Raw genomic sequence first — 15,036 nt, forward strand, 5'->3', positions numbered from 1 at the left:
GAGGCCGTCCGAGGCCTGGACGAGAATCTTCAAGACCGAGGGGGACAGCGGAGCACCCTGTGTGCGGTGAGCATGGGGGGTGCCCTCCGGGCCCCCCCTCCTTTCCCTCCCCCCTCTCCTGATGTGGAGACAGTGCTGCAGCGTGCAACGAGGACAAGGGGTACATCAAGTGAACAGTGGCAATTGATTTCCTGGCCTGATTGACTCTTAAGACCCAGGGGCTGTTGGGGAGAAGCCTGAGGCTGTCAGGGAGCCTACCTGCAGTGGAAGAGCCGACAAGATAGATGGTAGTGAATAAAGGTGCCGCTGCGAGGCCCCCCTCATGGTTCTAACCTGCAGCTGGTGAATGATGTTGGTGCTGTGGCTTGCTGCAATGCTTTGAGGTGGATGTGGCACAAGTGGGACTGCCTGATCTTTACGTCAACCCACTGAGGAGTAGTGGGAAGTGAACAGCTCAAGATGGCATGTGGCTCTATAGAGTGACCTTCCCCCCAGTCCCATTGCTGATTCTAGGGAACGCACGTATCTCGTTTTCTGTGCAGTGCGGACTGGCACTGAGAGAGAGGCTGATACTACAAAAAGGAGTGAGGTGCCATTGCCCTTGACGTTAGAGCGGGTAGACCCCCCCTGTGCACTTTACCCGTTCATCCTGTAACTTCCTTTTCCTGCTGGGGTTGTTTTGCGGCCGTCCCCCTCTCTTTGGCGTGGTGCTGTTGGAGATACCAGAGGGCGGCTGTCCTGACTGGGGGCTCCTTCAGGGGCAGTTGCTTGACTACCCACGTGCCCGCTCTCTGGTGATGGACCGGGCCTATCCTCCTGGCGACATGGTTCAGAAGGGAGCAAAGGGGACGGAATGTCAGTGGGACCCTGAGGCGACACGTGCTGCGATGGGCGCTGGGGACGGACGGACCCTGCCTGGGACTGTAGAGACTGTTATGGTCGGGGACCAACCGACCGACAAATTGGACTTGATCCTGACGGAGATCAGAGAGTCCAGATCTGCGATGGAACAACAGCTGGAGGCTCTCACTACCAACTTGTCTCTCCTGAAGGTGGATAACGGAAAGCTTGCAGACATGGTAAAGGATCAGGGCCTTGTTCTTGCTGATCTTACACTAACGGTGGCAGAACACTCTTCCTCCATACAACAACTTCAACAACAGGTTACTTCATTGCTGGATCGGGTGGAGGATGTGGAGGGAAGAAACTGACGCAATAACGTACGCTTCATAGGTCTGCCGGAACGCAGCGAGGGGCCACGCGCAGCGGACTTTATGGAGCAACGATTCCGGGACCTTTTAGCCACGGAGGGATTGGCATTGTACTTCTGTGTGGAGAGGGCGCACAGGCTCCCGACCGGAAGGCCTAGGCCGGCCGGCCGACATGTCCGATGATAGTCAAGATCCGCAATTATCGGGATAGAGATGTCTTGTTGCAGAAAGCCCGTGAGAAGTCCCTCATTCAATATGATAATCACCGAGTTTCCTTGTACCCGGACTATACAATGATGGTCCAGAAGCAACGCTCAGCATACCAGGAGGTGAAGGGGAAGCTCCAGAAGGCTCAGCTTAAGTACGCACTCCTCTTCCCTGCCCGACTGAAGGTCATTCATGATATGAAAATGCACTTTTTTGAAAGTCCCTCGGATGTTGAAGAATGGCAGGAGGTGATGGGTATTGGTGAGAGCCAGGGCTCCACACAGGAGCGATCAGGCCAGGGTTCAAGTGCTGATTTAGGACAGAAGGAAGGAGGATCTCCTAGGTCCAGTAGAAGGGAGGACCGGTCTGGTCCATCGCGGGAACAACAGAAAAGAGACAAGCTGGGAGCAGTGGCGATGGTTGGTGCTTTCCGTGAGGACACGGGGAAAATTGTGACAGACTCAGAAGACAGCACAGTCCATTCTGACTCCGACCACAGTGCGATCCTGTTTCCCACTATTACTCCTCGAGCTGCTGATGATCTACTAGGCAACTGATGACACTGACTGACCTAAATGATGTACACATGCAGAGTTGGGGCTTCTAATATCCTTTATGAAGTATAGGCTGGCTTTTGTTGTTACTGCTCTTTCTGGTTCCTCGAGGCCTGTGGTGCTGGAGAAATGGTTTGTCGGGTTGGGGTGGGGAGGGGAACAGGTCTGAGGTCTGTCCTTTAGCCCTGGACGTGGACTGCGAACCGGGATGTGCCCGGCCTTCACAGGACTGCTTATTCTCTCTGAGGCCATGTCCCCACTCTCCTGCTACCAGTTTATCCAACATCCTTAGCCCCGGGATGGTGTGCCGCCGAACCAGCGGTGCTAGATATAGACAGTACAATGACTTCCTCAGTGCTTGGCCACCCCCCGTTGGCGAATGCACCAAAATCTGGCTCTATGTGTTCGCAATTCTAATGTTGGGCCCAGCACTGTTCTCATGCTGTGCCAAGTTTGTTTTATGTTCAGATTTGATTTTAGGGTATGGGGTCTCCTGGTCGCTTCAGTGAAAGATAGGGCGGGGAAACTACAGCACCCCCTTCACCCGTTAGATGATGACCATGGCTGACACTACAGGGTCATACAAATTTCTTACCTGGAATGTGCGAGGATTGGGAGCGACTCAGAAACGACATCGTATCCATGCATTCCTCCTGAGACACCATACACAGATAGCATTTCTTCAGGAATCCCACCTTACGACAGCAGAATCGCAGAAATTGCAGAAAAATTGGAGGGGCACTATTCATTCTACGACTTACTCTGCATTTTCCAGGGGAGCGACTACATGGGTCCGTCATGGGACACCATTTGTGGAGATTGAGAGGAGGGTGGACGATCAGGGCGATATGTCTTGGTGAAAGGCACATTAGATGGGGCATTGATAATATTAGGAAGCATATATTCCCCAAACTGTGATCAGGACAGGTTCTTACACAAAGTGGGTTTGGCACTGTCTGACTGGGTCAGGATCCCCTGGATTCTCGGTGGAGACTGGAATGCGGTATTGGATTTGGGTCTGGACAGGTCGCACCCCCCCCTTCAAGCTGCTGGGTTGACCAAGTTGGCTGATCATTTTATTTCTTAGGTGGAGGGCTGGATGTTGTCTGATGCATGTTGTGGATTATACCCCACACATAAGGAATATTCCTTCAATTCCCCGTTACACAATTTACACACCAGAATTGACCGGTTCCTTTGTTCATGATCAATAGTCACCAAGGTAGAGACCTCAGAGTATTTGGCCAAAACGCTCTCCGATCACAGGCCATTTTCTCTCACACTCTTCTGGGGTAAGGTACCGACCCCGGTGCCTACCTGGAGACTTAATCCATTGCTCCTAGAGGACTCCCCTTTTCGAGCTTCGTTGTCTGATGCAATTACTGATTATTTTGTAGAAAATTGAGGCTCTGCCTCCTCGAACCTGGTGGTCTGGGACGCCATGAAAGTCGTGATCAGAGGGGCAGCAATAGGGCAGCTGGTGTGGGCCAGACAGGAGGTGCATAAGAACCTATGTGAGGTAGAGGCCCGTTTGAAGGTATTAGAACGGGAGGCGAGCCTAGATCCTGGGAGGAAGGGAGATCTACAGACAGGATATATTGAACATGCTGAGCTGTTGGAAACATTACGACTGATAGATTATAAAGAATATTTACAGTGACAACACAATGAGGCTGACAAGGTCGGTACTTTACTAGCCCGGTTGATACGTGATCAACCAGATCCACCGATCATAACTCACATTTGTAACCCAGCAGGTACCCTAGTGTGTACGCAAGCGGAGGTCAATCTGGCCTTCCATGACCATTTATGAGCTCTCTATGTGCCCAATGGTTTGAGGGTCCGGTTACACAGCACGATATAAGGGCAGCGATCAAGAGTCTGATTCGTAATAAAACACCCGACATGGACGGGCTCCCAGTAGAGTTTTATTCCACCTACTCGGACATCCTCGTGCCGGTACTTGAGATGGTGTACAGGGAGGCGTATGAGGTGGGCTATTTGCCGGAATTGACTATGCAGTCGCTGGTGACCTCTGTACCTAAGCCCGGCAGGGATATGTTAGAATTGGATAATTATAGTCCTCTCTCCTTGCTATCTACGGAATATAAGATCCTTAGTAAGGCTCTGGCCATGCGTCTGCAGCCTCATCTTGCTACCCTTATACAACAAGACCAATGCGGTTCCTTCCAGAGTGCAGCACGTCCCTGAACACGCGCAGACTGCATGCATTAATGACGGCTGCGCCTCCGGACTTCCCACGGGCAGGTTTCATAGCATTGGATTTAAAACAAGCGTTTGTTTCTCTATCGTGGCCTTTCATGTTCGAATCATTGAAACGCTTCGGCTTACCTGATGCCCTCCTGCGTTGGATACGATTGCTATATACTAACCCCACGGCTAGGGCACGTACAGGCCGGCATATATCTGAACACTACCAGGTGTAAAGGGTCACTCATCAGGGGTGTCCCCTGTCCCCGATGTTATTTGTTCTGGCTTTGGAGCCGCTCGTCTTGGCACTTAGAAACACCATGAGCCACAGGGGCATCCCTGTAGGTGGCACATGCCACCTGATATCCATCTACGCGGACGATATCCTATTGTATCTGCGGGATTTGGAGGCAGGTCACACTGTGATTTTTGACATCTTTCAGCGATTCGAAATGGTGTCGGGTCTAGCGATTAACCCAGGTAAAACCATTGGTTACTTCTTTCAGGAGGAACTGCAGTCTACCCACATAGAATTTGGCCGGCATCCGATCCCGGTGGCCCAGGCTTCCTTTAGATACTTAGGCATACAGGTATATAGATCACCGGAGGACCAAATAGACTGCAACATCAAACGGGCCATTACACGGTCCTGAGGAAATGTGGGATTTTGGACCTCGTTGCTCTTGTCAGTCATGGGTAGAATTGCTATTTCAAAAATGATTATGCTTTCCCGCCTATTGTATCATTTTGTGAATATCCCACTGCTCCTCCCCCAATCTATTTTTGATGCAATAAATACTCTCTTGATCAGCCTTATATGGGGTACTGGTCGGAGGCGAATGAGTCTGCGTAAACTCCAGTTGGGTACTAAGGCGGGAGTACTTGGTGTTCCATATTTTAGAGGCGTTTTTTATGCCAGCCAACTTCAATGGCTCTCCTATTGGACGGCAGACAGGAACCTACACGAGATAGATTTCACAAGAAATCGTATCGACCGGGGGGAACTCCATTCCTTATTATTACCGAGAGCCCGGATTCCTCTGGACTGCTCCTCTCGCCTGCACACGGCCTTGATATGCTGGAAAAAAGCCTTATCGTACACTTCCATAGTTCCGCCATACGCGCCGAACATTCCCTTGCTGGGTGCTCCGACACCGCAGGGTAGACTTACACGACAGGCGTTACGTCTCTGGACGGACACCGGGATAGAGGACGTAGGTGCTTTCTTTGGCGATGAGTCACTGATAGATCATGAAACCTTTATGCGGATTACCGGGGCACCTCCGGGATTGTACTCGTTGCACGCCACAGTCACTCGCTACATACGACACACATGGGCACCATTACGACTCAAACCCGCTCAACACGAACTGGTTTATTCATTGTACTACATGGGAGCAGGAGGACACCTTGTACGCTGGCTATATACTGGGATTAGGGAGCTTGCAGCTACTTTACTTATGACCCTTAGGAGGACCTGGGCTCAAGATTCTGACACGGAATTAACTGATAAGGCATGGCAGCTGATATTGGAGCACTAAAAAAGAGTATCACGTAACGCTAAATTTAAGTTTATACAAGCGATGGTGCTTCATAGGGCATACTTCACTCCCTAGCGGCTTCATCGGATGTTTCGGGACTCCCCACATTGCTGCCCCCGTTGTCAACGGGATGAGGCCAACTTTATCCCCATGATATGGTCCTGTCCCCGTATACGGAGCTATTGGATCGACCTTTGTTGGATGCTCCATGAAGTGATGCAATTACCGGTTCCGGTTGAAGCCCTCTACTGCCTAATAGGATTACGCAAATGATCTAAGACACTAAAAGTTAAGTTAAAATTTCTAGACTTGGCTTTCATTCTGGCGATCAGGAATATACCAATGAGATGGAAGTCCCCCAGGCCCCCTAGGTAAACCGCATGGCAGAGAGACCTAGTGCTATAGAGCCGAGCGGAGGGTGCGGCCCTACGGAGGGAGGAGGAGAAAGGTCATAGGAAGCAACCCATAGCGATGGACTGGGAAGTGATGATGCTAGAGGTGGAGGGATTTGATTATTTGATCCCCTCTCAGGTGGCTGGATCCCTATAGATGGTCTGAGGTGGAAAGATTAAGCTGGGTGGGAACCCCGTCCTCATGACAGAGCACGTGATGGTGGCACCCTGACATGGCGGATCGACGGTCTCCGTCGATCGCCTCGATGGAGCTGCCCGAACGACTGGGAAGCGACCAGGAAAGGGTGGGACTGGGAAGGGGGGATTGTTGGGGTGGGATGTTCTTATATTTTGAGAAAATAATGATGTACCTATGGAAGACCTATACCGAATTGGTTGTGTATGAAACAGACCTCTTATGATGGGGATGATTAATCTGTTCTTCTTGGATTTATGAAGCGTGGTGGGAGATTCCGAACATAGATATCTCCCATATGTGTTGTAAGGGAGTAAATCGAAGAATTGACTGAGATGTGTACATTTCATTGTGTGAGAAAACACAAGTGTTGAAAGAAAGAAAAAAGATCTGGAATCCCGAGTTGTGCCCAGTGTCCTGCATGAGGATGGGACGTGAGTTTTTTCCTGGACCTGAAATAGCCTCCACATTTCCAGATTGCTACGGCCTCCTATATGCTGAACTGAAACATCCTGCATGGCAGATGCAAGCTCTGGTTATTGCAGATATTCCCTTACCAAGACCCACCCTGAGGAGCAGGAGATGCTGGTACCTCGAGACCCTCTGGAAATAGCCAGGGTGGTGCCCCTAGCCTGGAGGGCACCATTGCGATGGACAGGTTGGGACCACAGGGTGATGATGGAAAGTCCCCTTTGGACAAGTAGATGGCTGAACTAGGTGTCAGAGCTGAAGGGTTCAAGAGCTAGGAAAGAATGGGGGTGTCAAAACTGGGCGATTTGTGGGAGGCAACTACATGAAATCCTTTATCACCATTCAAAGTGAATTCTCTGTCCACATATCCCAATTTTACCATTAACTGCAACTCAGACACTCCCTAGTGGACCACTGGGAGGCCATTGATGCACCACCAGGAATATAACCCCCTGGAAGCACGGATACTACTGAGCCCACTGGATAGGGGGGCATCTCACAGATATACGGAGCCCTTGTTAATCACTCACCTTGTAGCCTAACAGGGCTGACTACGTTCTGAGAGGGCTGGTTGGGTCCTCTCGAGAGGATGGAATGGGGAGAAGGATGTATGGCACCATGCACCCTGACAATATCAGCTAGATTATGTCTCATCCAACTGAATTACTTGCACTGTACAAACTTTACACCTAGATGGCTGTGGAAGGCAAAGAGACTCTTGGAACCCACCTGCACTAAGTGTCTGGAAGGTTTGGTAGATTACTTTCACACAGTGTGGGGATGCCCTCCTATTCAGTGATACTTGCTTGTCATCATCCAAACACATACTGAGGTATTCGATTAGCAGATTGAGGCCTCTCGTAAAGGTGTTTTACTAGGGATACTCAATGAGATGGGAGGCCCCAGACGCAAACAAATCCTGGTGGGACTGGGAATGCTATTAGCAACAAGAGACATAGCAAAATACTGGAAGAAGCACCCCCACTGAGAGAATGGTGTTTGGGCATGAATCACTGTGCAAAACTGGAGGAACCTATTTACATAGCACAATGTTGCCCAGAAACAGGCTAAGGTAGGGGGAAAATGATAGTCATATTATGGACTGGGAGGAAATTGTGATTTAGGGGGATGGTGACGAATAGCTGTGCATAGGGATTTATGTGGTTATGTGATGAGGATTCCTGTGAGGACCTGCAATGGGTGTGTATTATTTATATGTTTGAAAAAAAATAACATTTTATTATTAAACAAAACATATGTCAGGTCTGCCAATGCATACTGTCTGTGCAATTTTAAACTGCCATTTTGACCTCCCCATAAAAACCTTTGTCCAGACCTAAACCTTTGATTTTAATAAATATCAGTAGGATACGCCATAAACAGCCCTTTGGACAGGTGCAGTGTATTTAAAAGTTATGACATGTATTTTTTACTTTTACATGTCCTGATAGTGAATAACTCAACTCCATTTTTCAGTACTGCGAGGCCTACCTCTCCTATAGTATAACATTGTGTTACTTTATTACATTTAATAAGTGAGAACATTCAATTGGGAGGAGGTAGGAGAGTTGCTTTTGGCCTCAAGAGAATTGTAATTTGAATCCCTATTTAATGGTAAAGTTGGATTTTAGGTCACAGTTCTTTAAATGCCCCTTTTAGAATGTTGGCATTTTGGTCCTAACTATTTGGAGCTTGCAACTTGTATTCTGTGCCAAATGACTAGGTGAAGCTGGCAGTTGGCTTGGTATTGTTCCTAGACAGTTAGACAAAGGGAGAGTAGGTGATGGCCAGTGGCCTTGCTGTTTTGCCCTTGCCTGTGCAGCTTCTCATGGAAACACTCTGCACTTCGTTTTGGCCACTGGCTTTGTTGCTCTTTGCTGTGTTCAACTATTCCCTGTTGTTAGACCTGGCATCTTGGCGTGGTTTCCCCCTATCTTTTAACCTCTATCTCCTGTATCTTTGATGCTGTGCTGGATTTCGTTTTTGCTGGTTTAGATGCTTTGGACACTCTGCCACTGCTGATCAGTGCCAGAGTGTAAGTGCTCCCTAGGTAAATTGATATTGTGATTGAATGTACCTGATTGGCATATTTGTACCATCATGAAGTCCCTAGTAAAGTGCACTGAGTGTGCCACCCACATGAGTAGCCCTAAAATGGTGTCTCAGGCCTGCCACTGCAGTGCCTGTGTGCAGTCTAGGAACTGCCATGTCCTCCTGGTCAGTGTCCCCACTGACCAGGCCTAACCCTTCCCTTTTTGTGCACATTAGTCACCCCTATGGAATGCACAAGGTACCCCCCTGAGCAGGGTGCAGTGTATGTGAAAGGTAGAGCATGTACTGGTGCAGGTGACATGCTCTGGTAGTGAATGGCAGCCATTTTCGTTTTTCACTATTGTAAGGCTATCTTGCTCCATAGATTAACATGGGGGATGCTGGCTACAGTGGCTACCAGCATTTCTTCTCATAGGAACAAGATAGGACATAAGAGTCTAGTATCCCTGAACTCAGAATTTAATAACACATCTTTTAGGAAAGTTTCTTTCTAAATCCTGTGTTTGAGAACAGGACTTTTAGAAAGTTGCTGTTCTCTTGTCTGACCCTTCTGTGTGCCTTGGCTTGTTTGTGTATTGACTGTCTGGTTTGACAGTGACAGGGGCTGGGCATTCCCCAGGAGGCTGGCTGAGTCAGCCCTAGGCTGAATGACTGCATTTGCAACTTGAGTGGTGGGAGGAGATAGCACCTAGGCCTGAATAGTGCTGTGCCTGCCTTCCACAATGCTGGCTCCACCTCCTGCTGGGTGGCTGACGACCCTGCCCCTCACTCTGAAAGGAAAGGAGAAGCCAGGTAAACAAAGTGCTCAAGCAACACCCAGAACTGGTTCAGACCGGGCTCAGGGCCCACTTGCACAAAGAGAACAAAGACTTTTAGGGGTATAAGTAAAGGACCCCTGACAACAGAAAATTAGATCATCCTGGAATCAAGAAGGAACCTCTGCCAAGGAGAAAGCTGAAACTGAAGAAGGAAGACTGTCCTGCTGTTACTCTGCTGGACTGACCTGTTGCCTTGCTGCCAAGGAAAGGGGAAGGACTTTGCTGTTGTGCTGTGTCCCCTGTCTTGAAGGAATCTCCAAGGGCCTGAGGAGAGCTGGCCCCCAGGAGCAAAAGGACTTCCCCCCCCAACTTCCCTGAACTCTGCTGAGAGAGTTCTGTCCTTCCTAGAGTGCTTGATCCAGTTTTGGGGCCTCTGGAAGTTGTACCTGTGTTGGGAAGCTTGAAACTAAGCTTGAGAGACTTTTGCAATTGAAAAGTTATCGCATCACTCGCTGCGGAGCGCATCCCCGACAGTGCGAGGAAATTCCCGCCGCTACGAAGACCAAGATCGTCTCCGCGCCTGTTGCCGCTGCCAGAGCAGTCGCATCTTTCGTTTGCGGGACGCACCAGACCGGTGCGGGAAATTCTAACATCACTGAGAGTGTCGTCGCAGAGCCTGTCGTCACTGGGTGAGATCGCCGATTCGCTTGCTTGCGGATCGCATCAAGTTGCTGCGAGTGTCGTCGCAGAAACCATCGCGTCGAGGAGCTGCGAGAGAGAAGATCACCGTTGGGCCGCGCATCGTCGCCCCCGGAGATCGTCGCAACTCCACAGATCGTCGCATCGTGCCTTTTGCGAGAACAAACTTCCTACGGAACCTCCGCACCGGAATCCACACAAATGGCCTTCCTCCCCATACAGACCGGATTCGTCGCAACACGCCCGCTGCTGCAGGGGGGCTGTCGCAAATGCCTCCCCAGGGTCTCAGGAGCAACGCATTGCTTGTTTTCCACCGCACCAGCTTCTGCTTTTGGAACTTTGTTGCAACTAAAAGGTACTGTGAGTAAACGTGACGCAACTGTAAGCTATTCACGCATCTGTGGATTATTTTATCGCAAACCTTAAGAAGTCTTTTGAAACCATATTCTTGAACAGTGTATGTTGGATTTTTGTCGGTTTGGTCTTGTTTAGTTTAGATTAAATACCTTTATTTTTCTAAACTGTTGTGGAGTCAGTTTGTGGTATTTTCACTGTGTTACTGTGAGTGTTGGTACAAATACTTTACACATTGCCTCTGGTTAGCCTAGACTGCTCGTGCCAAGCTACCTAGAGGGTGAGCAGGGGTTATCTAAGAGGGTTTCCTCCTTACCCTGACTAGAAGCAAGGGTCCCTATTTGGACAGTGGTACCTACCCCTGCCAACTAGAGACCCCCAGTTCTAACACCTGTGTAGCTTCTCATGGACATACTCTGCATGTTGTGCCTTGCTCTTCTGTACTCTTGGTGCCTATCTGTGCAATATGTTAATAAAGACAGTTGATCCTTACTGAATAAAGTTATTTTGTGGTGTGTACTGTGCCACATGCTCTGTGTGCCACTTCAACATTGCCAATGTCTTGGCTCACTTACTCTATTTTGTACAGGGGTGACAGGGACTTCAGTTCTTCCTGACCCTGATTCTTGTTGGGGCAATGATGTAAATTTTACATGGAATGCAGTTGTCATTTTCATAATTTGTTCATGTTGGCTATATTGTACACATGTCAGGTTGGGAGGCACTGCCAGCACAGAGTGGGATTCTATCCACAGGATTGCAGGCCGGCTGGGCAGGGTCATCATGTATGTGTGTTCTTCCTTTATGTGTGTCCAGTAGTGTATGTGTGTGGTCATCTTGTGATGGACATTTATCCTAGCCCCATGGCTTACTTTCAATGTGTGCTTGGGTGGTCAGGAAATGTGCAGTGTGAAGGGGGTGATTTGTCAGGAGTGCTGATGTGTGTGTGCCCCACATGCTTCACCCAGGAGTCGAGTGCCTATTGTTAGAATTGTTCAGCCCTGTGGATGTGGTTGTTTGCACATGTGTGGGTTGTATGTTGTGCACTGTGCAGTGTGTTGGTGTGTCCATGCATTTCTGGCTGACTCCTATTTGCTATTTTTGTCACTTGTGAGTATGCAGAGTATGTGACTGGCATGTCAGTGTTGCGTTTTGTTCATCATCCATGCGTCTTGATACTGTTTGTGGAGACTGTTCAGACCTGCTGCTCCACACTGCCATTGTGGTTGTGTTTTCTCATGCATTGCTGTCACATGGTGCCTTTTTGCCTCCAGTATGGCATGTTGTGTGTGGTGTGATACCATCCCCTATCTGTGCTTCAGATGCCTAACCATTGTGAGTCTGCATTCCCTCTATTTGTGTATGGCACACTCCTGCCATGTCCACTACCAACGTGCAAAATACTTCACTTTGATGTCAGCTGTCCCCTTGGTTTACATGTGTGTGTGCCTCCCCATCACTTCATTTATGACACTGTGCTTTGTGATGCAGTTCTTTGGCCAGGAGCAATGTGTCACTCTGGACATTTCCCCAATTGGTTATATGTGATGTTATTGTGGTGTTTGGCAGTCATAGTTGCTCATGTGCACTTCAACTGTGTGTGCTGCCCAGTCCTCTGGTCAAGTTGTTTCCACCTTTCTGTCCCAGACCTGTGCATCTGTTGGTGTTGTGTTGGCTGTATGTGTGTTTGCTGTGGTAGTGCTTCACTTCCTGGGTGTGATGTTGTCTTTGTGCTGTGCTGATTAGTGTTGTGTGGGTTCATGTTGTGTCACTCATTTCTGTGTGGGGCTGGTATGCTTGGTGTGCACACACTGCTTGTTGTGCATGCAGTGCTGTGGGTGTATATTGCCATGTCACTGCCTGATGTGCATCCACTGATGTCCTGCTGTGTTTAGTATGTGATTTTTTGCCTGTGCATCAGTTGTTTGTTTGATGTGGCTGTGTTTTTCTGTGATGGTGCACTTCTGGTCTGTGTTGAGGTATGTTGTCTGTGCATTGTTCCTGACTGATGAGGTTCTGCACTCCAGTTGTGTCAGTGCTCACATTGCCTTTTCACATTTTTGCTACACAGGGCATGTCTGTTCTTGTTGTGGTTCTGTGTGTGTTTCTGTTGGGTTATGTGTTTGTCTTTTGTTTGTGTGATGTTTGTGGCTACTCCCAGGGCATGTGATTGTCCGTGAATTGACGGGAAAATGTTGCCACTCTTCAGTGTGTTTGGCACTGGTGTTGTGTGCAGCTAGTGTAAGGGGGTATGTATGTAGATTCCTACTAGTGTTTGACAGTCATGGAATGTGTCAATGGGCTATCTGTGTTGTGCTGCTGGCATACTTCTGTGAAGTAGTTGTGTCTATATGTCTGGCTATTCACAGGTTGACTTCAGGGCCTTCATTTCATCCTTGTGCTTATACATGGGTTGCCTTGCTGTCTCCCTGGGTTGTTGCACTGAGCTGCCTGTGGTTTGACTTCACTCATTGTGCCATCCATGTGTGCTTTGAAGGGCTGAGTGTGTTGTTCTATGTTCCTTGTCTTGCATGTGATGTACACATGTTTGGTGGTTGTCTCCATGGCCTTCCATTTGTGTGCACCTCACTTTGTCTTACCTATATGTTGTGCTCCATTGCTGGTGGCATGTGGTCTGCATATGTGTCTGTGTGTCAGTGTGGGGTATGTCTGTGTGACTTGGCAGGCTGCGTGTCCAGTAGGATGTTTTTTCCTTTTATGAGTGTGTGTTCATTTAGTGCTTGTACTCAGTTTTCTTGCCATGAGTGTGGTGTTGTTGTGCTGTGTGTGTTGCCCCGGCCCTGTGCTTCTGTGCTGTGTGTTCCTCTGCACCCACTCCTGCTGGGGCTGTCTCCCTAGTTGTTTGGTGTGTGGTGCAGGGTGTGGATTCGCCTGGCTTGTTTTTGTGCATGGGGTGCACAGGAGGGACACATAGCATGTCCCTTCTGGGGGGTAGTGTGTGGAAGGTGGCGATGTTGCCCTGTGGTCTTTGTGCCCTGCCCATGCCTGGCCCTGCCTTCTGTGTTGTGCGCATGTGTTCCCTTGTCTTCACCGCTGTGGTGATGTGACTGGGACATTGCTGCATGATCGCTGAAAATGTGTATCCTGGATGCAGAGGGGTGACTTGGTGGCAGGTGGGTCATGTGTGGGTACACTTGTAGATCTGTTCCTGTCCCCAGCAGGGTGTCTGATGTGGATATGGACCCTGTATCAGCCCATGAGCTGTGTGTTGTGGTTGTGTTATTGCGTACCTGCGGAGGCGTCTGCGGCGGTCCATGAGTTGCTGGTGATGTATCAGGTACGCACCGGAAAAACATGTAGGGCTGGGTCCATTGCAGTCGTGTCCAGGTGGTGTGGGCCGGGACTCTGGTTTCGTGCTCTGCTGTTGACCTTCCGCCGTCTCTGATTGGGCGGTTTCTCCGCTGCGGTACAACTAGTTGTTTGGGGCATCCTAATTTCTGGAGCAGTGTGGACGTCATTCCGCATGCTGGAGACTTTCCATTGGCTCACACCGCCGCGGTAGAGGGCGCTCTTTGAAGGCGGTGCGTGTCACACCGTGGCAGATGGGAAATGGGCAATGTTTGGCCTTTCTAATATGGCGGGCGTGAGGTCCGCTGCTCGTGGGTGGAAAAATGCACTCTTCCGCACTGCCAGCGCCGCTAGGCGTCACCGCCTGCCATCCTAATATACCCCTTGGTCTTCTCCATAAAACTTTCCCAGCTGAGTTGAAGTCAGACAGAAAAGGCCATTAGTTACTCAACTACTCCTGCCGCCAATGCTATTACTCTAATACTAAGTAAAGGGTGTCTTCTTCTTCAACCGTTGTTCACAACAACTTAGTCTCTCTCATTAGTACAGTGTACACTCTTGCAACGATTGTAATGTCAATAAGTAAGGAATATAACTTGCCACTACTGCTGGCTCACCCTCTGCAGCTGCTGCATCTTTTGCTCTCTCCTTACTGGCATCCCCTTTGCCGCTGGCCCCAGCACTGGTGGTTGGTACGCCTAGAAAAAACATTACACATGTTTTTGCCATATACACCGCCCCCTATTTATTCTTTTTCACTAGCAAGATTGAAAAAAAGTTAAAATACATACATATCATATTTCACATACATCACTAGTACAAATCGGGTACTAGAGACAAGCAGAGTAGACACTAGTAGTAGTATGTCCCATCCTATCAATAATAGCAAAATATCTGGTTGGGCATTTTGTTGGTGGGAATTGTCGAAAGGCCTCTCAAGATTAAGAAGACTAGAAGAGGACAACCCAAAGGACTGGACTCAGTGGCTAGAGCTATTGGTGAATCTGAGTTTTAAAACCTTTTCAATAAAGAGTGGCCAACTGGGCAAGCTTAGCTACAGACAGACTAATAGTAGTAGTAC

Source organism: Lissotriton helveticus, chromosome 6 (assembly GCF_964261635.1).
Source record: "Lissotriton helveticus chromosome 6, aLisHel1.1, whole genome shotgun sequence".
Classification (NCBI taxonomy): Eukaryota; Metazoa; Chordata; class Amphibia; order Caudata; family Salamandridae; genus Lissotriton; species Lissotriton helveticus.